This window comes from Sphaeramia orbicularis, chromosome 9 (assembly GCF_902148855.1).
Source record: "Sphaeramia orbicularis chromosome 9, fSphaOr1.1, whole genome shotgun sequence".
NCBI classification, from domain to species: domain Eukaryota; kingdom Metazoa; phylum Chordata; class Actinopteri; order Kurtiformes; family Apogonidae; genus Sphaeramia; species Sphaeramia orbicularis.
Window position 1 is genome coordinate 30,280,506 of NC_043965.1, and position 22,243 is coordinate 30,302,748.

At 38.2% G+C, this 22,243-nt stretch overlaps 1 pseudogene; it reads right to left on the bottom strand.

Annotated features, from left to right (window-relative positions):
- Positions 1-587: 587 nt before the first annotated feature.
- LOC115426265 (GDNF family receptor alpha-2-like) overlaps positions 588-22,243 on the bottom strand; it is a 56,103-nt pseudogene continuing 34,447 nt past the window's right edge.

The following is a 22,243-nucleotide window of genomic DNA, read 5'->3' on the forward strand; positions in this document are numbered from 1 at the left end:
AGCAATTTGGACACCATGAAGGTGTATAAAATATGCTACATAAGTGCAGTCCATTTACAGTTTAAATATACATTTAAATTGTTAAATCTACATGTTACTCTGTAATTATGTTTACAGTTTGATGTATTTTCTACAGTATTGTTCTGGTAACCACAGCTGCCAGTTTTTTTCTGTAAAAACAACAGGATTTTTTTTTACAGTGTTTGTTCACAGGAAAACAACATAGGTCTCCTTGAATTAGCGTCTACCCCCCCCACCCCCCTAACCCTGTACCTTTAAAGTGCTCCAACCTATGTTTGCTCAACAGAAAGTCCATTATTAACCATGGAAACATCAGTTGACAAAATCACTTTTTCAGTCTCTTTCCTCTGCTGAAGAAAACTGGACAAAAAGCTCCAGAAGAACCATGGAGTGGACCTTGAAAGTGCTTTTGTCGGACAGTGAAGGCAAGAATTTTTAATCCCAACTGCCTCACATTGAACATCATATGTTGAAAATGATACAGCACAATCCAATTTAATGCATTTGAGCATAGATTTTTTTGTAACTTTTTATTTTATTTTTGTACATCTGCAAGTCCATATGTATTGTGTAATAGTTTTTGGTCACTGTATTTTTTCCACTAATGCGTACTGGTTACTGAAGAGACCTCTTCTGAAAACAAGTTGCAGTTAATTACACTATGCATCATAACCTCTGTTCTCTGAGGGGACAAAATGCACCCCATAGTGGCAATTTAAGCTGTTCTTTCTCCTGTAGCAGCATACATATTGAAATAAATGTCCACACACACACACTCAGTGAACACAGCATGATACCCACACACAGTTTATGGCTTTCCAAGCAGCTTAGAGCTCATTTAATCTCATCCCTGTATACATTCTTTGTGATCAGACCTTTATAGACAAATATAAATGCAGATAATGAAGGTCGTCCATGAAGTAACAAATCTTTTCCGCACTTATTACAGAGCTGTCATAGCGTACAATAATGTCCATTCAAGGTACTGCAGATATCTTTAGGTTAAATGAAATAAAAGTGTTGTTTATATACATAGAGACAGAAATATACACATGATGCAGGTGGACATATGGCGCACACCCACAGTCATCAACAACAACATCTCAAATGACCAAAGAACCATAAACTGTTAACATCACTGTCTTTAGGCTTTTCACTGTCTGCTAAAAAGCACCCAAATGAAAGAGCTGTATGGCAGATTGATTATGGTCACAGATACTATACCAACACTTATGACACTGAGTAGGCTTTACAGGTTAGAGTTTACACTAGTGTTGAAGAGACAGAATGCAGTCATCCCCCGTTCCCACCCCTAAATGTGTGGTCTGTTCATCCAAGAGAAGATTAAGTCAAGAACCAATTCAAGACAAAAAAAATGTGTGACTGATAGCAGAAATATGTCTCTTTCTTTCCTTCTTTTGTCTGTCTTTTCTCTCCCACTCTACCCCATTTACCTCTGGCTCATTCCTGTTCTCTCAGCAACAATTTATTTTCTGTCAGTCCCGTCTTCTTTTAATTATGTTCTTCATTCCCTCCCTCCCTCCTTTGGTGAGAAAAGTGCAAAAGTCATTCACATGATCAGCGTTAGTCCTCCAGGTTTTTTGTGTCTCAGTCAGAGGGAGAGTCATTCCCAGAGAACAGCCTTCGTGGCCTCTTGTACCAAAAGGTCCTTTTAAAGCCATGTGCTCTCTTAAAGTTTTTGGTCTGCTCTAACAATACATTAAATGAACAACCTTTGCAGTGGTAAAGTTCCAACATTTTCCAGGTCTTTCATCCTTTTGTTTTGCCTCTTTCCTGAATGCCATTATGCGAACTACCCAGAGATTCAGCATTCTTAATATCTGTCTCAGAAATAACACCTTCTGCTTTTGGGATCAGCTTGTGGGTGGATGACCTCTTTTTTCTTCTCCTGGCGCTTCTATAAGGCATGCTGGGTCAGGACCAGAGCCAAAGCCAGGCCGAGAGGCAGAGCCCAGACGTTGGCACACAGACAGACAGAGTGATCCTCTAGCAGGCCCGGGGGTTTTATCAGGTCATGGCTTGATTCAGGAAACTGGGCAGATAGAGGGACAAACAGAAGGAGAGAGATGTGTAAAGGTTAGACATGACTCAGATGCTCATGCAGCTTTCTTGTTCTGACATTTGATGAAGGAGGAGGTGGAGAAGAGAGGAGAGAGGAGAGAGGTGAGACAGGACACGGTCACAGCTTAGGAGAGGAAGATAAAACAGAAAGTCAGAGAGAACATAGGAGGAAGAAATTACATGTATCCGTGGTAGACCTTCTTTGGCACGAACATTAAGTGTTTGATCCTCCAAATTTTGTTTTGATACGTGAAGTATATTTCAAGCTTCTGCTGCTTAGTATGCTCTCTGCTTCTTAAACAAGTTGGCAACAAAGGAGAGCTTCTTGTGAGGACTTTTTTTTCTTTTTTCTCAAACTCTTTTAGGCTGTGCCAGTGAGTCTCTAAACAGTTTTTAAAGCTATCATTACAGACTTTATTTACAAGAAAAACATGCTATGAAGCCAAATACACACCACTGGAGCCAGCAGTGGCTGCGGATTTCTTTCAATATTTTATAAAGCATAAATTACAGCAAACAACACTGTTGTAAGACCCCTTGTATGCAGTTTGACTGAGCACAATGCCCGTCAAAACACTACAATGTTTACTTTTATGCATAAGAGAAAATTAACTTTTTTTTTTTTTTCAAGTGTGCTAATGGAGAAAGCTATGGAGTTGCAAACACTGTTCACAGCGAGCAGTGGGAACACATCAGTCCAGATATTAAACTCTATGGCCTCAAGAGTTTCCCTGTTATATCCACATTACAATTGCCTTATTATGTGCTTTTTCATAAAACTGTTAGCATTTTGAATACTTTTTTCAATTTTCTTGGATTCTTGTAACACAAAGCGTAACCGTTTGCCTCCAAGTTAAAGTAGTCTTGCTCAATTTGCAGAGGCACCATTTTCAGTCCAGAACAGCAATACAGAGGCACATCATAAGAAACATGAAACAGTTTCTTCTTTTCCTCCTCCTCCTCCTCCACCTCCACTATCCCCACGAATCATCCTCGCCAATGTAACCTTCGCAAAAAAAATTGCACTTTGGTCCATTTCCCTGTACATAGAAAAAAAAAACATCTACTCAGATGTTATCTACCAGCACCTCATCTTCCAACAGAACCAGGCAACACATAAATGAAAAAATAAATAATGAAGCAAGAAAATAAAACATTGAATTATTTTAACAGGATGGGCCTTTTTTTTCTAGACGAGGAGAGCAGGAAGGGATAGTGAGGCAGAGAATGGGGGACTATCTAAAAGGGCTGCAGTTTTCAGAATTTCTGGTATAAAGTAGTTGGCATTGGAAATGGTTAAAAATGATGGTTGCCAAAAAGCAGGGTGGGGGGGACTATGGCTAGCTTGACAATGCACCAAACACATCCGCAACTAAAAGCCAATTAATTAGCAAGGGCAGTGATGTGTGGCAGCAGCCTGTTGACATGAGTCCAGATCTCTGGCTGCAGCCAATATCCACACATACACTCAGGCTTGTGAGAGGCTACACACACATATAAACACACAGCTAAAATCACAAACATATGCATACACCGTGACGAAATGCAGACAATGTCAAAACATAGACTCATTTACTGACATTTTCACACTAGCACATGCACAAAGACAAAAACAAAGGATGGAAGTATTCACACAAGAATTCACCTTAAGCGGGGATAAGACAACATCAGGTAACTCTACAAATGTAGTCAGTGAGTGTTTTTCTTATTGATCAGTACATCATATTTACAGTGCAATAGGGTCGCATTTCCCAAGGATAATTATTGAGTTATCCTGAGTTACGTGGTTTCTGTCCACAATCAATTCAGACCTGCTGAACAGAAAATCGACATATAAAAGAGTTACATGTGAACGTGAGCCTGCTAGCTTCCCAAAGTTGTGCATGTGGAGGGTAATTTAACATATAGACTCAACAGTTTATTTCATTGTAAATTAAAGCTGGAATACATTGAGCAGTTTAATTGAAACAATTCTTTTTTTCAAGTGAGAGCATTAAAATTCACTTCAGGTCACCAAACATTCATTGTATGAGACCCACACTAACCTCAGGAATAACAAAGATATTTAATTTCCTTCCATCAAACTCCGCAGAAAGACAGTATATGGAGATAAAAAATGGTTTTCTCATACTGTATATAAACAAGGCAAAGTGTGTGATGACTACCTCTGTGACTTACAATGCTCAAAGGACTGAGCTTCAGCCCACATATTTACTCACTGAGCATGGGATAAAACCCACAACCACTGGCAGTGACATAGAGAATAATTATGCATCGAAATTAACTGAAAATACTCTGTACCTTCTAAAAGAGCAGCATGACTGACAAGGATGGGTTTAGTCACAAACAGCTTTTTTCTTTTTACAGTATTATAGGTTATCCGTTCATGTCCCCATCCATTCATTCATCCAGCTTCAGATGTTCACAAGCTGAGTCTATGCATGGATTTATTATGGGTTATTATTGGATTAATTTGAGACGCGTCTTTATTGTAAAATCCTGTAACATTTGTTGTACTACCACTACAAGGAAATTCATAATCTTTAGGACTTTGACAACAGTAATGACTACATCTAGCAGAGCGTATTGTATCTACTTTGTAGGCAAGACAGGTTAATTTGTATAGCACAATTCATACACATGGTAATGGTAAAGTACATTCCAAAAATAAAAGTCAAGTTATAAATACACTGACAATTTATTATTATTATTTATTAGGGACAATTAAGTCATACTTCCAAGAAAACTAATAATGTTCTGCAGAAACAGTCAAACAGAATTCCTTTCTAACCCTAGTTGGACTTTTTCATTAACAGTTGAATCAAAATATACAGTTTGTACTGACATTAAAACTAGTAAAATATAAAGAAATGTATTTGAGAAAAAGATATAGGCAAGTCCATAAGAATTTGGGACTTGAAATGGTTGTAATTTCTAAATGGCTTATGCAATATTTTTTTTTAAACTCATTGAATTATTTGAATGTCAAATGAAGTTTGGTTGGATGCCTGTAAATCACAACGGAAATGCACTAACTCTCACGTCTGGTGGAAGTTTGGGTGGAAATGTATTGTTTTGTTTTTTTATTACACCCCAGCAGAAAGCACACTTTGCAGGTGATGCCAAATGTTGGAGACAGTGTGGGTCTCTGGAAGCAAACCACTGGCATGTATTTTGGGAATGCCCTGTGATTCGACCCTTCTGGACAGAGGGGTCGAATCCCAGAGCTTTAAAAAAAAACATTTAAATTTGACTTAACCTTGCAATTCACCACATCATTTCTAGGGAATGCTGATTTTAGCGGAGGGCAATCTGATGAATATTTGTTTAATATTTTGATAGATGCCTGCAAAAAAAAGCACTCACGAGACAATAGTTGCTTTCTGAACCCCCATCATACAGGAGTGGGGAGATATAGTGAATGACATTTATTTAATGGAAAAGATTACTTTTTCTCTTCATCTTAAGAAAACAGTTTTTTTTTTAACTCTGGACCAAATGGGTCCAGTATATTTAGCCTTTACAACCAGATTTTGTGGAAGCCTGAACTGTAACTTTGATTTTACCTTATTATTTAACCTCATCTAACCCCTTCTCCCTGATTTTTAATTTAATATTTTTTGTCAATTTATAAACATTTTCTCTCTCAATATGTATATAGTTATTGAAATTTATAAAATATGTGCATGGCAGTGGGTCCAAAACTGCTCTTGATATTATACATGTTATGCTCTAATATAAACTGCTGTTCCAAAATAAAAAAAAAAATAAAATAAAATAAAATAACTCATTGAATTAAAGCTGAAAGTCCACACTTCAGTCAGAGGCAAAATTACAAAATGTACATCTGTCCAAATACTTCTGGATATGACTGCAGTGCATTCAGATAAAATGCCTACATCTCTGGTTTGCTTTCAGTCCTCCCTTAACCATTGTTGTAAAAGATTTGACCTCTGTAGATAATTTGATTTCAGACGGTGATATGTTCAAGAGTTTATCACCAGATTCTCCAAATATTAAATTCACAATGTTGCAGTTTACAGCTGCCATTCAATACGCTCCTTGATAATCTGTTACAGCCTTGTCTGTGAATATATCTGGAAAGAGGCTCATGGGCTAAACTGTTGATACATCTGAAGAGTACTTTGAGAAATGCTCTCAATACTAAGTAGATGTGATAGTAATGGCTTTGGACAGGCTTTTTGCCCATTATTTTCAGAGGCCAATTGTATAAAGACGTGTGCTTTCTGATTGTACGTAGATGGTGATGCTTGAGCTGTACTGTCACAGAAAATGAAAAATGAGTGAGGGATCATGGAGTGCACAAATAACTGGGCTGCCTAAGTGGGTATGTTGTGTCTGATTAATTTGGTGCAATCACATTACTGTTTCAGAAATCTTCTTTACATATTTATCAAATTTTAACTGTCGATGTAACACTATTACTGCAGCCTTGACATCATTTACCTCATCTCTTTGTTCATCCTCTACTTTCTGTATAATAAGATTCAGAAGGTATTATTCCAAGCTAGGAAATTGGTGCTATCTTGTTTTTAATGACGCATTACTGGTTTTGCAGTTAACATACTGAATACAATCACCTTGACAACAAAAGACAGGAGGATAGGAAATAATATAGTACCTGTCCTCCTCCACACACTGTAAGCCTGGACTTTGTATTTACTAAAATCCTCTAATTACAATGTACTTAAATTATTTAACTTTTATTACATTACTATAAAATGTTAAGTATATTCTACTAATTTGTGGACATAGTCGAAAGTACAAAAAGTTTAAGTTGAATGGATTTAAATCACTAAGTTTTAGTCATGACCACACCTTTTTATCTCCACATTGCATTGTGGGTATTAGGCATGTTGTTACCTCTGCCAGGAGGTATTGTGATCGCTTTGCTTTGTGTGTTTGCGTGTTTGTTTGTTTGTTTGTTTGCATGTTTGTTTGTTAGCAAGATAACTCAAAAAGTTATGGATGGATTTTCATGAAATTTTCAGGAAATGTTGATACTGGCACAAGGAACAACTGATTAAATTTTGGTGGTGATCGGAGGTGGGGGTGGGTGGGGGGGCAGATCTGTCTTGGTGGAGGTCTGTGCTCTCCGAGTGTTTTTCTTGTTGAAAATGTGTTATTTTTATGTGCAGGGGTTCAGCGGGGTTGTGGTGTTAGTGTTAATTTTGACTTAAGGTGAGTATGGCAATGTTTATTGGCCTTTTTGTCTTTGTTTACATATGCATTTTTATAGAGCTGCACCATGAGTGAGAACCATAGGTCGAACAATAACTTTCCTGTTCATTTATGATTATTCTTGTTCTATGAAAGTCTTTAAGCCTTGCCAAATTGAAAGCACTTCCTATACTGGCAAATTACATTGAGCTAACTTCCTGCCTGACTTCCATCCACGCTACAATAAATTAAGGTGAATAATTACACAAAGCAATTTATATTTCAAAAGATTTTAATTTAAATCAACTTGGAATTGAGTCAATGAACTTATGATATTAAGTCTAATGATTAAACAATGCAATTGACATTGCAACAAATTTTAAGTTAAATTAACTTGGAATTTAGTGTGTTGTACTTAAAGTAGTAATTCCATTCATGTCAAACATTTAAGTTTAATACACTCAAGTTTTCATTACTCATTACCTAAATTTTTTAAGGCAACTGGTTTCCTCAATTTTTTTTAAGTAAACTCAACTTATCCGGTCTTACAGTGCATGTGCTTCAATTGTCATCCATCCATCTTTCCATGCTGTGTCAGTCAGACATTCAACGATGTGTGTACGCAGGTGTGTGTTACTGTGAGGTCTTTTAGAGGTCCTGTGAGATTTACAGCCACGGACAGTCAGTCTTCTGCCAAGACGACTCATAACCATAACAACACTCCCCCAATTTATCTGCCATGGAAGTTTGACAAGTTTTAATTGCCAAGCATAGTTGTCTAAGGACGCTAGGCCGCCCAAAATGTCCCTACCAGCTCCCTCTCTAATTATAAACTTCCTGCTTGAGTAATCACACGTCTTATTGTTTCCTAATTACCATTTTTACAATAAATTAAACACCACGCTGCAGTGAGACAGGCACAGAGCGGTGCATCAATACTGACATACACATACACAGAACCTTTGGAGAAGGCAATTCCCTCATCCATTCCCTCTCTTACTCTCTCCCTCTTGCCTCTTTCTCTCTCTCTCACCTTTCCCAAACATACACAATGTTATTGTTATCAGCGGTGCTTGTTCATTAATTCTCCTCTTCACAAATTTCTAAGGTTTTAATTTGCTGTCTTCGCAACAATGAGGGCTTCTGCGTAAAGGACAATACGGCATGACTTGGGTGCAGTGTGACCATTTAATGGCTGTGAAAGCCCCTGGAATTACCCAAAATAGATGTCTTAATGGGAGTCATTCATTCAGCACGCAAATTCGTATTCATAAACACTACATGCACACACTGTTTGGATTTTGCACATATCTGTAATAGTCGCCGAGAAATGACATTAACAATAACATTAACGGTAACAGCAGAGACAGCAGAAGGTTACACAGTACAGTTTTAGCATGTTTAATCCAGCCATGGTAACTGGGTCTCCTGTAAAGGTGAAAAACATCATTAGTCTTACACCAGAGGGCTGCATAACACATCTAAAATACATCTGTACAACACAACAATAATTCATTGTGAAAACTAATCAAACTCAAACAGCTAAGCAAAAAAAAAAGGAAAAGAGGAATTCTTGTCTTTGCTCAAAAGTGAAGAATGAAATATTTCTATCTTCAAACAGAGATAGGGTGGGATTCCTTGGCAGACAATATTGCCCTGTCATCTTCACATTCTATTTGAACTGAAAATGAAGTACAGTCCTATTAAAACACAGACACGTATGCATTCATGCTCCACAGAAAAAAAAAAAAAAAAAAAAAAGACGTGATGTTTTTCTGCTCCAGACAGTGAACCCAGTTATAGCTGAGTTGACTGCAGTCTTCAGAGTAGACGGCATTCAGCAGAGAACAGGCCCTGGGCCAGTATTTTAGAACCTCTAATCCAGATTAAACCCCCACCTCCCATTTCTTTCACTATTTCATTGTATAAGAGAGAAATATAATATTTCAGCCAAATGTCATCATCTTGGGTGTAGCATAAACTGTCTTATCATAAAGCGTCTGTTCTGATGTGCCAATTGCTTTAACAAGCATAAAGATCGAATGTGATGTGAATGTGAATGGCGTAGCGTGTTGATTCTAGCACTGTACAAAATCCTCCTTTCATGGATGTGGAGTGGAGGAGTGTTTTTGTGGTTTTTTGTAAAAGGACCATTTCTACAAATTTATGCAAAGTTGCTGCAACCAGCTATAAATATATAGATATATTTCTATTGGAGCAAAACAGCCTCAGGTTACATGTTAGATTGAAGCTTGTTGGTAACAGCAGGGTAATAATTTGGCAATATAAAGACAATAATTATATAATACCTGTAAACATAATAACCATGCTATTTACAATGAACATGTTTCATAAATTCTTGGTCTACCAAAATTTTCCAGGTAAGAATTCACCGCATCAAGGTATCATTTGTACAATATTAGCTTGAAACAGAAGGACATAAAAGATGATGAATATTACACTGCTGCAAATATTACATAATTACTGATTTTATCCTCAGAGAGTTTTCATGTGATTAGAAGGCATTCTATTGATAGCGCTCTAAAAGAAGTAGAATTACATTGTTACATTTTCAGGTTATTGCCACAATAATGTCACTATATTACAATTTTGTAATCTAAATATTGCACTGAATTGATAACTGTAATGTTTTTAGGGAATCACTTTGTTACAACAATATTATTGAATAGTTGTCTCATTGTTGTTGTCCTTATTAAATTATTACATAGATTTCAGTTTAATATTATTACCCATTGTTGATTCCAAGCTATTATTTCAATTTGCAATACAGGGATGTTGATAAAATTACTTTTGTGCCTTTTTATGGTTATTTTATTTATTCATTTGCTTGATTGTGTTGTGTACATTTGTTTTTTAGAATTTATTACTGCCTAATTTTAATTCAAGTACAGCACAGTAAACTTTCATTGCCTTTTTATTCCAAATTCTGCAATGAGAGTAAAACTATTATGATCCTGAGGCTATTACCAGGTTATTATTTTGGTATTTTCTAAATATATGTTTATTGTTATTATTATCTTCAATGAAGCAAGATAAATTCCTCATATGTGACAATGTAGTCAGCAATAAAGTTCATTCTAATTCTGATTCTGGCAATAACATGTGAGCTGTAAACTTAAGTAATACTAAAACCTTTTCTGTCTTAATTTCATAAAAAAGGTTAATTATATACGATATAAGAAACAACACAATTAACCAAATGCATTTTGTATCCATCATGCAATAATCAGAATGAAACTATTATGCAAACATTGTACCTTGCTAATGTAGCCATCACTTCTTGCTGTAATAGGAGGTTCTGAAGTGCTTCTTGACATATCAGACCTTGTCTTCACCGTCACTGGGATGCCTGGGACAGAGGTACTTCTATTGTCTGTCCCATAGCCGAAGACCTGAATGGCATTTCCTGCAGAGACAGAGATAGAAAGTTATTTGTTTTTTGACTGCCGTCCTTGCAAGAAGCCAGTGAGGAGACAGACAGCTCTAAGTCAACTTCTTGGTCTCCTGCCCAGTCTTTGGCAGCCAAGGGAACTAAGGAGAGTGGGGTGGGGGGGGGGAGAAGTGAAAAGACTGAGGAGAAACAGTCTTTTAGATTCATCAGCAAGCCTAAAAGTTGTACGGCAAACTAATCAAAAACAGCAATCTTGAGGTTGGTTTGTAAATCTTCGGAGGCAGCTCATGGGAGGCAGTTCAAGATTTTACTGTCTCATAAAGTTCCAATACAGACTTCTGTTTACTATTATATGCAATGCCTTCTTTGAACTGTATTTTCTGTTAATTAAGATGGTGATTATCATTCCATAACAGAAACCTGTGCAGCCACTATGGGCACATTTTTGAACACAACAGCCTTGGTTCATGTCCTTAGCTGTTGCTTTCATGTTGCAACAGCTGTTCTCTAACTGCAACCAGCTAACCAATGAGTGCCATAATATCCATACTCGAGCTGATGAACCCCGACTTATTTGCAGGCAGCTGTGCACTTAGAAATGGAGTCTTTTAAAAGTCTCATATCTATCAGCTCAAACAATGTGAATGCATATGAGTGCATGGGTATTAGCCCACAGATGTACTACATGCATGTGTATAATTTTGTGTTTAAATGCATGTGTGAGCCTCTGCAAAAATGTGATAAATCCCTTGTTCAGTCAGCTTTTCAGCTAGATATGGTAAAATAGGGGCTGAGTACCTTTTCACTGCTCATCCATTTAAAACATGAGGGTTGTTTCTCTTTGTTCAGCCAGAGAGAAGGCAAGCCATGTAATTGCTTGGCAACCACCTCCATTATAAGGTCAGCATGCAGAGATGACTTTGAATAGATTTATGTGACTGATCAAATACAAAACATTCCCAAACAAAGGAGAGGTGGCATTTCCCCACCATCTCACAAAGGACAAACAGGATAGCTGAGGAGCACACGTGAATAATCAGACAAAGTCCTTAGTACTCTACTCTGCTGCACATCCACATAACTCGGTGTGTCTCATCCTCTGTCCACCTACACGTTGTTGCACACACACAACTATAAATGCTGCACAACACAGATGCAAAAACAACCACACATGCACCTGCACACTTAACACATACAAAAGCACCCTTCATGATTCTCATTCAGTTTATGTTTTGGGCTGATGCTGTGAAATAACAACACAGAAACACAACTCAGTGCTAAGACCTAATAACTCTAATGTTATCAGTGAGGAGCTGATGAAGTACTGCTGGGACATGTGATGCTACACGTCAGGGTTGGCTGTAACGAGCTATCCCTCTACAGATGCTGTAAGATGTGGGAATAAAGTCATAAATCAAACTAGTTGGCTGGAGGGCGTTCACACAGGATGTTTTACCGCGCCCAAATGTTCCACTGAGTGATTAAGCTCATTGCCAATAGCAATTCAATTTTTTAATGACTCCAGATAAGTTTTCCTTTAACCCCAGGGCATAGCCTGCATTGCCCTACCTGCAGGGACAGATGGAGAAGGAGATAAGAGAGGAGAGAGCAAGAGGAAGAGGAATCAGGTTCGTGTTTGGACTATTGTTCGCTCTTGTATTTTCTTCTGGCCTCCTTGCACAATTGATTAAATGTTAAAACTGCAGTTCTGTTGGTCTATTCAGCTGCTTGAACTGCAAGGAACAGAAAGAAGTGTGCATGATAACAAAGGATTTGTCCGACCTGTAGTTTTCCGTTACAGTGCATTTGTTTTGTAAGTTGATATAAAAAAAAAAAGTTTTAATCTGCAAACACAGAAGTATTGAAAGGAAAATGATAGAGTGGAAACATGGTGGTGACGGTGGTCATGGGGAGCTGAAACTTAATTGGTCCATATAAATGTATGTTTATATGTGTTGTACAGTACAGTGAGTGTTTTTCTTTTTTCATTTTTGTGTATATTCTTCTCCCCGGTGTGTCGAAATTTATCGCCTGTTCCCCCTGACTGCAGAGAGGAGATGCTGCATTTTGTGTTATTTTTCAAGACGCCTCCTCAGCTCCCAGCCTCATCCTTCATCCTGCACACTCAGCTAAAACGCTACCCCGGCAATCTATTGAAATGGTCTGAAAGCATTATCCACACAATGGAACATGTTAAAGGCAACCGTGTCTTGTAGCACTGATGACACTGCTCGCTTCTTCATACCTAGTAAGGAGCTTGCTGTATTTTACTCTAAAGAGAAAAAAGCATGAGGATATTTGAGGTAACTACTCTGTCATAGTGCACCCTGTGTGTTATGTATTAGATGTATAGATGATATATATTTTAGCTCAATGCATTATTCCATTTGTTCGAAATCTGTTCCTTTCCATGACTTTTTTCCACCCGTAAGGGATAAGCCCTTTAACTCTCTAAGATTGAATGTGAAAATCACATGCAAATGGTTTCTTTTGTATTAAAATCTTGCCGAAGGGAGGGATGAGAAGTGATAAGCCATTACATGTTTCTGAGAAACTAAGAACATTTCATTCCAACTTAATCAGTGGGCAAAGGGGTGTCGGTGGATAAGTTACATCAAAAATAGCTGGAAAATGTTCATTAGAATTTCTATTCATCTATCCATTCATCAATATTTTTATTTGATCCTTCTGGCTTTTTAAAAACCAAATAATAGATTAGATTTATTAGACAATGTGTCCATTATTTCAATATAATTTGATAAATAATGTGATTACATTATAATGGAAATTTAATGAATGTGACATTGAAGTAATTGGAGAAGGCCTAATAAAAGCGAAGTAATAGTTCCATTGTAGGGAAGTCTCTCTACCAATCTTCATTTTTCCACTTCCAGACCTCCCACAATCATCGACTCCTCAACAACAAGACGGAATTTGACATAAAATCATTAAAGTTACATTAGATCAATGTTATGTGTTCATACATGGCAGCAAGAGTAACTACAGCATGACATACTTGTTCGCTTATCAATATTACATGACTGTTGGACCACTATCAGTTGCTGGAGACATTTCAGATGCATGCGCTATCTGTGTGTTGGAATGACTCACTTAGGCATGTGTTGTCAGTGAAGTACCGCAGGATTTTCATACACTCCTCTTCCTTGTTTCCACTTCCCTCACAGGTGCACAGTGGGGAGACAGTCCAGTTGGAGAAGCTGCTGTCAACGTAGTTTGGAGTCATGTCTGTCCCTGTGGGAGCACAAAAACATACATGCACACATTAAGACAAACAGTGATGGGTCACTAATGGACAATAATGGCCTACATTTATTAGAAACAGCATATCAAGATGTTAGTCATAGGAATGTTCCTATAATGCCTTGCTTTAGGTTGTTAAGAGACCATTATGCTATGAATATTTTTCCAACTAGGTGCTTTAGGAACTATGTGCACTGTTTGCATATAGAGCTGCTATAACAAACATTTTACTTTTTAAATGTGTCTGTGTCAATGCTTTCAGCCGGGGGTGTTAGATGCACTTTGTGTAGCATATTTCAGAGAACCCAGAAAGCTCCATGCTGCATTATCACTTCATACGACACAATTTTTGTCACATTGTACAGAAGCGCCGACTGACAATAAAATACAGACATTTCACTACACAGAAGAAGTTATTTCTTGTAAATTTGCATTTTAAATCTTTGTGTGCTCTGTGATGCACCAAAGTCCTGTTATCAAAGCTCGGCTGGGCCTGAAAAATATGCATGTACTGGTTTGTACTCATTGTCTGAGCAACATTTACAATGAGCAAACAGATGGCCATCAATTGTTTTAATTAAGTAAACACTCTCTTTGTGCCACTAGTGTCTAATTACTTATAGGAGTGAACTGATGTCCATTGAACTGGAGGGGAAACAAAGCCAGGATGGTAAAAAATTATAGCCTGTTGACTTTGATTAAAGTAAAGGTACAGCCAACGCTGTGTCTACTGTACCTCTAAACCCTGAACCATTATCTCTTTATCTCTCAATGTATCTCAGTTACAAGAAGAAATGTGGTCTGGTTTGGACACTGAGATTAGACCCTGTTAGTGTGCTGTTCTGCATGCCACTGTACTGACCGATGAGTCTTGCGTAGGAAGCCAAGCAGGCCTGATGATTGCCTTGGTTGGGCAGGTATTCACTGTGTGTGGAATCACAAAACAGTTCACGAAGAAATCAACCAGTCTGGACCTGCACAACAAACATGAGGAACAGTGTAAGCAGAGAGAACAAGAGGCAGGGCTTAGTCACAAACTCCAAGCACATAAACACAAACACATAAACACAAAATCAAAGCACTGAACCTAATTTTTTGGCAGCATTTCCGCTTTAAACCAGCTGCCAATTGTAACCAGCCTGTATATGTAACATCTGTCTGTGGGTTGCTACAACAGGTGTCCTGAATAACAACCAGGTCTCACTCGTGTCTCAGTGCAAACAAACTATTTACGATCGTTCCAGCACGCAACATAAACCAAGTGATTGTGCCTTAAAGTGGGAATGAGAAAGATATCTGTTGCCTTTTTTGGTCTTTACTTCCCCTGTTATCCTGATATCTCAACTGTCTCCCAATCTGACTTTCTCTACAAACCAAAGGAACTGATAAAAATAGTATGTTTTGTTTCTGTGTGTGTTTGTGATAAGAGCTTAAAGTCTGGGAAGGCCCCCGGGGTGGCATTGCTAATCCACTTAAGTAGGTTTATTGGGAGTAGCGCGTGCAAAGTTGCTCTGTCTGTACTGTTCACATCACAGCTGCCCACTAAGTGAATCACAATCCTTTGCACAGTTCCCTGTTTCTCTCTCTCTCAGTCTTTCCATCATGACTCATTCGCTCTGACCTGGTCTGACTGTTCTTTTAGCCTTAAGTTCAAAGGTAGTATAACATACCTCAAGCTGTCATGTCCTTAGCCAACACAAACAAGTATGCACCAATAAAAATATAATACATGCAGAAAGTGCAGTTGACTGCATGTGATTACTCACTGGTATCTAGTTGGTGGGTAATTTTTGGGCAATTTTCTAGCCAATCAAAAACAGTTGGTTTTTAAGTCTGCTGCTTTGACAGCACTGTCTCTGTTATATAGTGTAATTTCTCATGGTGACGTGTGTTTTCAAAAGATGCCATAAGGAGCATTTTTAATACCGATACATCATTGTCAGATTAACTTTGACATCATTTAATTACCATAAAGAAATTAGTTGCCACCCAGTTGAGAGCCAGATTTTATTTCATTCAAAAGATGTTGGAGATTTTGTCTTTCTCTTATTTAATACAGTATTCATGATGAGGTTTTTTTTCTAACCTGGTGCCAAAGTTTGGTCAGTGGTGTCTTTAAAGTTTTCCACGACAGAAATCCTGAGTCTTTTTTTGTCGCTGTACAAATCCCCCTCTATACTGGAGTCTAACAGATTTAACCCATGAGTCATGAAGTATCCTCTTACCCAATTTGTGCCTACAACTTTCATCCATAGGTAACTGGGATAGGCTTTGGCAATGGATGGATGGATGGACAGATAAATGGTTAGTAATATACACATATACATGTTTTCGTAAAGACTGAAAGCATCTTCAGACATGTGACCACCTGTACCAGGATATAATACACAGACATACAGTATACCTTAATATTTGCATATGAATGATGAGCAAAACTCTCAGGAGTTTAACAGGACTTAATAAATTATACTGAAGTCATGGAAATGCTTGACAGCTGCATCTACAGTACTGTAATCATGCACTAAGCAGAAGTTTCATATTAAAAAACAACAAAGTGCTGACAGTGCATACTGCTGCATGCCACAGTAGCCTAAACAGGTGGAATGTTAATGTCATGCAAATTTACATATTGCCTTGTCTTTAAATATGCATTGCAGCAGTATCTGTATTATTATACGTTCTATACTGGTGTTACTTGATCACTTATTCATCATTTTGTGTCTTTTCATAAGGCTCTAAAGTAATTGATTAGATGAGACGCATTGTAATGATACTGAACTTGCATGTTTATATGCAAACACTGTATCTTATAAGAGAGGTGGTACAAACCACTGTAATCCAGTTGATCACAGAGGAATGCCTTCAGATCTGATGAGTTAAAGACTAGTGTTGCGTTTATTGTGATGTATTTCAAGTCCTGTGAATCAGGAGGGCAAAGATTTCACTGGGGGGCCTTTGGAGTGATGAGGTAACGATCTCTGTGTCTCCCTGTCTTTCAGTTCCTGTCTGTTTCTCAACATAGCAGTGATGCAGTCAGTGTAGTGTGATGGGTCTAGGCCTCCAGCAGCAAACCCTACTCAGACTCACTTCATTACTCCAACTCCATCTCCATCCGCCTTCCTATCAAATCACCCGGAGAGCCTCTCGCCATGACATGCTGCTAACATCCCATCTTAGCCTTGCTTCAGAAAGCAGAGTGTATGCTTGCTCTACCATGACTGACATGGGATGATATGGATGCAGACAAATGCAAACATACCCTCAAATGGTAATGCATAGCACTGAATGTTAATTCAGATAAAAAGGACACACAAATACAAACCTATCCCTCTTCACACCTGTTCTCCTCATTCAAAGCACTCTCTCGTCCATTCCAGAGTCAGAAAAGACAGTTGTAACTACAGTCATGCTACAGATGATACAGTCGGAGGGGGAAAAGAACAACTGTATTGTGTCTCCACAATGCAACCTTAAAAACCACATTTTCCATTGTTCTGTTTCTTATGGTCAAGGGGTCTTTTACTTTCATGCTAACAAAGAATCTGAACTTTAGATTTCTGCAGGAAAGACTGCAGAAGATTAAAGAAACTGAACAAGCGTTGTGTTTCTTTTTAGAAGCGGAGCTCTTTCAGACAATGATGGCTTAAAAACAGTAATTTAAAGTTTAGAGAGGTGTCCTGAGTGTTCAGACAATGGTGTTCCAACACCGGGATGCAGCGCATTTCATGGCTTCCACAGGCTTTCCATTATACCTCGGCGAAGCGCCACTCGCTGCTGAAATTACAGGCTGTCTAGCTCAACAGAGTTTTATGGTCATTTCAGCCACTCAGCCCCCAGGGAAGTGGCAGGGGAGCCCCCACAGAGGTAGACTTCTTTCAACCAACCTGACACTTTAAACACAGTGATTCGGCTGAGCGCTGAGTGCCTGTCCATCCAGCTTGGCAGTAATAGAAAACTAATGGCTTTTTATATGGATTCTTATTCCTATCACTTGATGCCCGTGACAAACAATGTGACTCAAATCAGATGAGTGTCAGTCTCAGAAACCATTTCCTCATGAAGGAGATGAAGCAGGAAGGAAAAAACATTTACAGACTTCAAAGTCCTCTAATATCCTGTTTTCTACATTAAAACTATTGAAAGTCTAATTTACAGACTCCCCCTCTGCGGTCTGTCTGCAAATATGACTTCTGCTCATGATCATTTCTGGTAAATGTGAAATTACAGCTTTTCATTCTTATCTCTCTCCTCAGTTTTCATTCTAGTGAGCCTTTAGAAACCATATCTCTCACTCATCTACTGAAATCACAACAATAACCATGACACAATAGCTGGCAACATAATAGCAGTTACAACATGAAGCAAATAAGAAAAACAAAAGAGCTTTCTCTCTGCTGTGCATCTCTTTTTCTCACTGATACATTTCTCCGCCTCTCCTTTTTTCTGCTCCTCCTGACATTATCTCCTCTCCTCTCTTATTAGTGTCCTCTTGTCACTGACATTAACTGATTGTCATTGCAGCCTCAAGTGCTAACCATGAGTGCAAACTCATGGTGAGGGAATTTGACCCTGGCTGAATCAATAGGACTCAACAGCCTTGTGTGTCCTTTTGTCACTTGATGTTAAATGCCAAAGCAAACAATGGTGCTTTGCACCAGTGAGATTTGACTATTACTTTCTTTTGACATATAGAATTTTCTGCAATGTGCACAACAGTTCATTGCGTCACGACAATATTGTTGAAAAGCCCAACAATACAGAACTGAGTGCTATGAATATATTTTTTGTCTAAATGTACCTAACATCTCTCTTTTTTACACTCAAAGACAATTTTCATTGTGTTATAATTTACTCTGCAACAGCATCATTCTGCCTCTGCTTTCCCAGATTTCTGTTGGTAACCCTAAGACCGTCCTTCTGTTGCTCTGGTCAAAGTTGACTTAGGTATTTTCTCTTGAATGTGCCAGAACACAGTTTGTCTTTTTTTTTGGCAGCACAGTACTCATTGGGATTCCCAGTCAATACTCTAAAAGGGCAATGTGGACAGATGGTATTCAGTCAAAACACAAGACAGTTTAGCTTAGCTGTCACATGGCATAACCTTTCGCCCCTTTCTCAGCAGAGAATTGAAACAACAAAAACTGTCTGGTGTCTTGAACTCCCCTGCATTATTAAACAGCAAACATAATGCAATGATCTGAGCTGGCGTTTTTATTTAATTAGACCAGTTTTTGTTTTGAGTCATTACTTATGCATGGTTACAATGTTCCTTGTCTTGTGACCAGAAAATTGGCTAGGAGTTCATTGTTTTTTTTTTGTTGTTGTTTTTTTTTTAACACATTCTACTGCTTACACTTGCTCTGCTTTTCTCCACACCACCCACTGCAGATGTCTTACAACCCCCCACTGAATGTTATGTCATTGGAATGAATGCTTAATCAAGCGTGCAACACACACAACCCAGTACTGTCTGTTTGGTAAGGGGTGAGTAGATTATTCAAGGTTATCTGAGCTCCCTAACTACTCTGAACAAGGCAAACAGCCAGCCCCCAGACAGTGTACACGTCAAACAAATGGATGAACTCTCCCTGAAAAACTGACAGAAGGAGTTGGCACTACGTTGAAGAACAATTATTATCAGTAATTAAACTTTTACTTGCCACATAGCAAACACTTCTGAAAAGTTTAAAGAAGGGTACGTGCTGCATCTTACAGCGGCCTCCTGGAGTACAAAGTAAAGTTCAGTAAGAAGCAAAAAGAGTGAAAGACATGAGCCTAATTGACATATTCAAAACCACACACTGAGCTTTCTGCAGATAAGTATAAAGTCCCATTGATGATGTTTGCATTAATAATTGATAGTACCATTGGAGGAAAAGATTGTGAAGGAAACAATAGGGCCTTGTCAGTAATGAGCACAGTTTTCCTCTATACCATGTTCCCTTAGAGATTACACTTACGAAAGTAAATGGGCATATACTAATCCACGTATCGGAATTAAACGCACAACTCTTCTTTCAATGCTCCGTCCGTACCTGTTAATACTTACTACTCTTCCTCTCACTCTCTTGATTTCCTTTCACCCCATGTAGCTCTCCTGTGTAGCTGGCAAGCTGAGCACGTCTCTACCAAAGCAGAGGACTGATTAAAGCCGCACACTGCAGCAAACTGTACTATGTATGAGGAAAAGGTCACCAAAATGACACATGCTTTGCTTGCAAAATCAGAGCTTCACACGCTCAAAGTGGACACTTCACTTTGATAGCTTACATTTAAGGCTGTCAGTGAGTTGATGAACATATAAAATGAAGTGGATGTTTTGCTTATCAAGCCTGCTACCAATGCTGAAAAAAGTGAAATGGTAAAAAAGGAATAAAATAAAATAAAAAAAAGAACAATAGACAACAATAAATATGAATGAAATACATAATGCTGACTGCTGAAATATTGGACCATGATGTGGATTAAAAATAAAATTCAGCTCATTCACTTTTCACATCACAGTAGAAGAATGGGTTGATGTCATTAGAGAGGGCCAGTCAAATAACTGAAATTGTTGAAACTGTCATACGTATGGTCGATTTTAGCTTGTCCAATTAACCTATAAGTGCATGTCTTTGGATGGTGCATGTCTTTGGATGGTGGGATTATGTAAAATAATCATGATTATTTGATATGGTTGTATATCTGCACCCTGATGAAGGCCAGAAGCCAGCTTTAATGGTCTAATTGTAATTACATAGGTCTATTCTACAAGTGATGCTGGAGTTCTTGACCTGCAAATGAATGTATGTAACCATGGAGACTAAAATTACTTTGAGCACAAACTGTAAATAACAGAGGTAAGCATATAGATGAGGTCTATTCTACTGTCTGATGTACAGTTTGTGTAAATGTATTCTTCTATTTTCCTAAGATGCACTTTTCTTTTGAGACCTCGACAGTAAAAAAAAGAAAAAAAAATGGTGGAAAATTAGAACATGACAGGTTAGGTTAGGTTAGGTTAGGTTAAGGACAGGCAGCAACAGTATTCATTTCATTAAAGGGAAAGTCCGTTGCTATAATCAATAAAACATAAGTGGTAAGTGTGACAGGAGCAACTCCTTCTTCCTGTAAGAAACACGATACCCGTCTATCAACACCACACCACTTCCACTATTGGCACTGACCTTTAGCACTGTATAATAAATATGAAGTGCAGAATTGTCCAAAATACTCAAGAATATTGGCTTCTTTCAAAACCTGTCTGTTCTGAAGTACTCACGGTTACACTGAGCATGTAAAATCTAAGGTCAGGTTGAGCACACATTGTTTAACATTGCTACTTATTAAGACTTTACTATTTAAGGGCTTATTGTAGATGCTGGTCCACGGGTATTGATAAAACTGTCAATGTTCTGTGTCTGTATAAATCTTGTCGATGTGCAGACATATATTAGATTTTCTTAGTCACAAGAGCTTCAGCTACTTTCATACCAGGCTCCATATTTAGTCAATCTTTGACCTGAAGGATTTTCTGCTAAATGTTGGGGATCAGCATTTAATACAAAATTATAAATAAGCTACTTTTGACCATTTTTCTTCTTCTTTTTTTATTTTTACACACTCATTTTTCTTTTGCTTAAGTACAGTTTTCACCACTGTCACAGTATTTGTACTCAGATAATGTAATTTTGTGGTCTTTACACCTCTGGTGACCAGGGAGTACATAGAGGGTCCTCAAGAGAAGAAAAGCTGTGAGCTGAACATACGTGTGAAAAGAACAGAGGAGGAGGGTGAAAGTGAGAAAAAGTGATGATAAAAGTACAGCAGCATCCTGATTTCCTTCAGCTTCATCTCAGAGGCTACAGAGTAATGCCATCTGGGCCACTCATTCTCCCTACACTGTTACCTCTCAGTGGAGTCTTGAATTGTCAGATACTACAGAGCAGACTGTTGATTTAGGCCAGTGTGTGTGTGTGTGTATGTGTGTGTGTGTGTGTGTGTGTGTGTGTGTGTGTGTAGGTGTGTGTGTGTGTGTGTGTAGGCACTTGCCATAGATAGATAGAGGGTGAAGGAGAGAGGCTGTGCGCTTTCTGTAAGTAAACGCAGCCCAGTAAAGTATATCTCCCATCTCACAAACTGGGTCAGGTTACCTGTACAGTGATCGATTATCTCTCAGCTCCCCACTTTGAAAACCAGTGGCCAAAGAGTTCAATCAAAGAGCACCCAGTGAGTCTAGAAGCCAAGGGATATAAATCAAAGATAGAAGTGTTGCATTGATCCCTCAGACAATCAATACCTTAC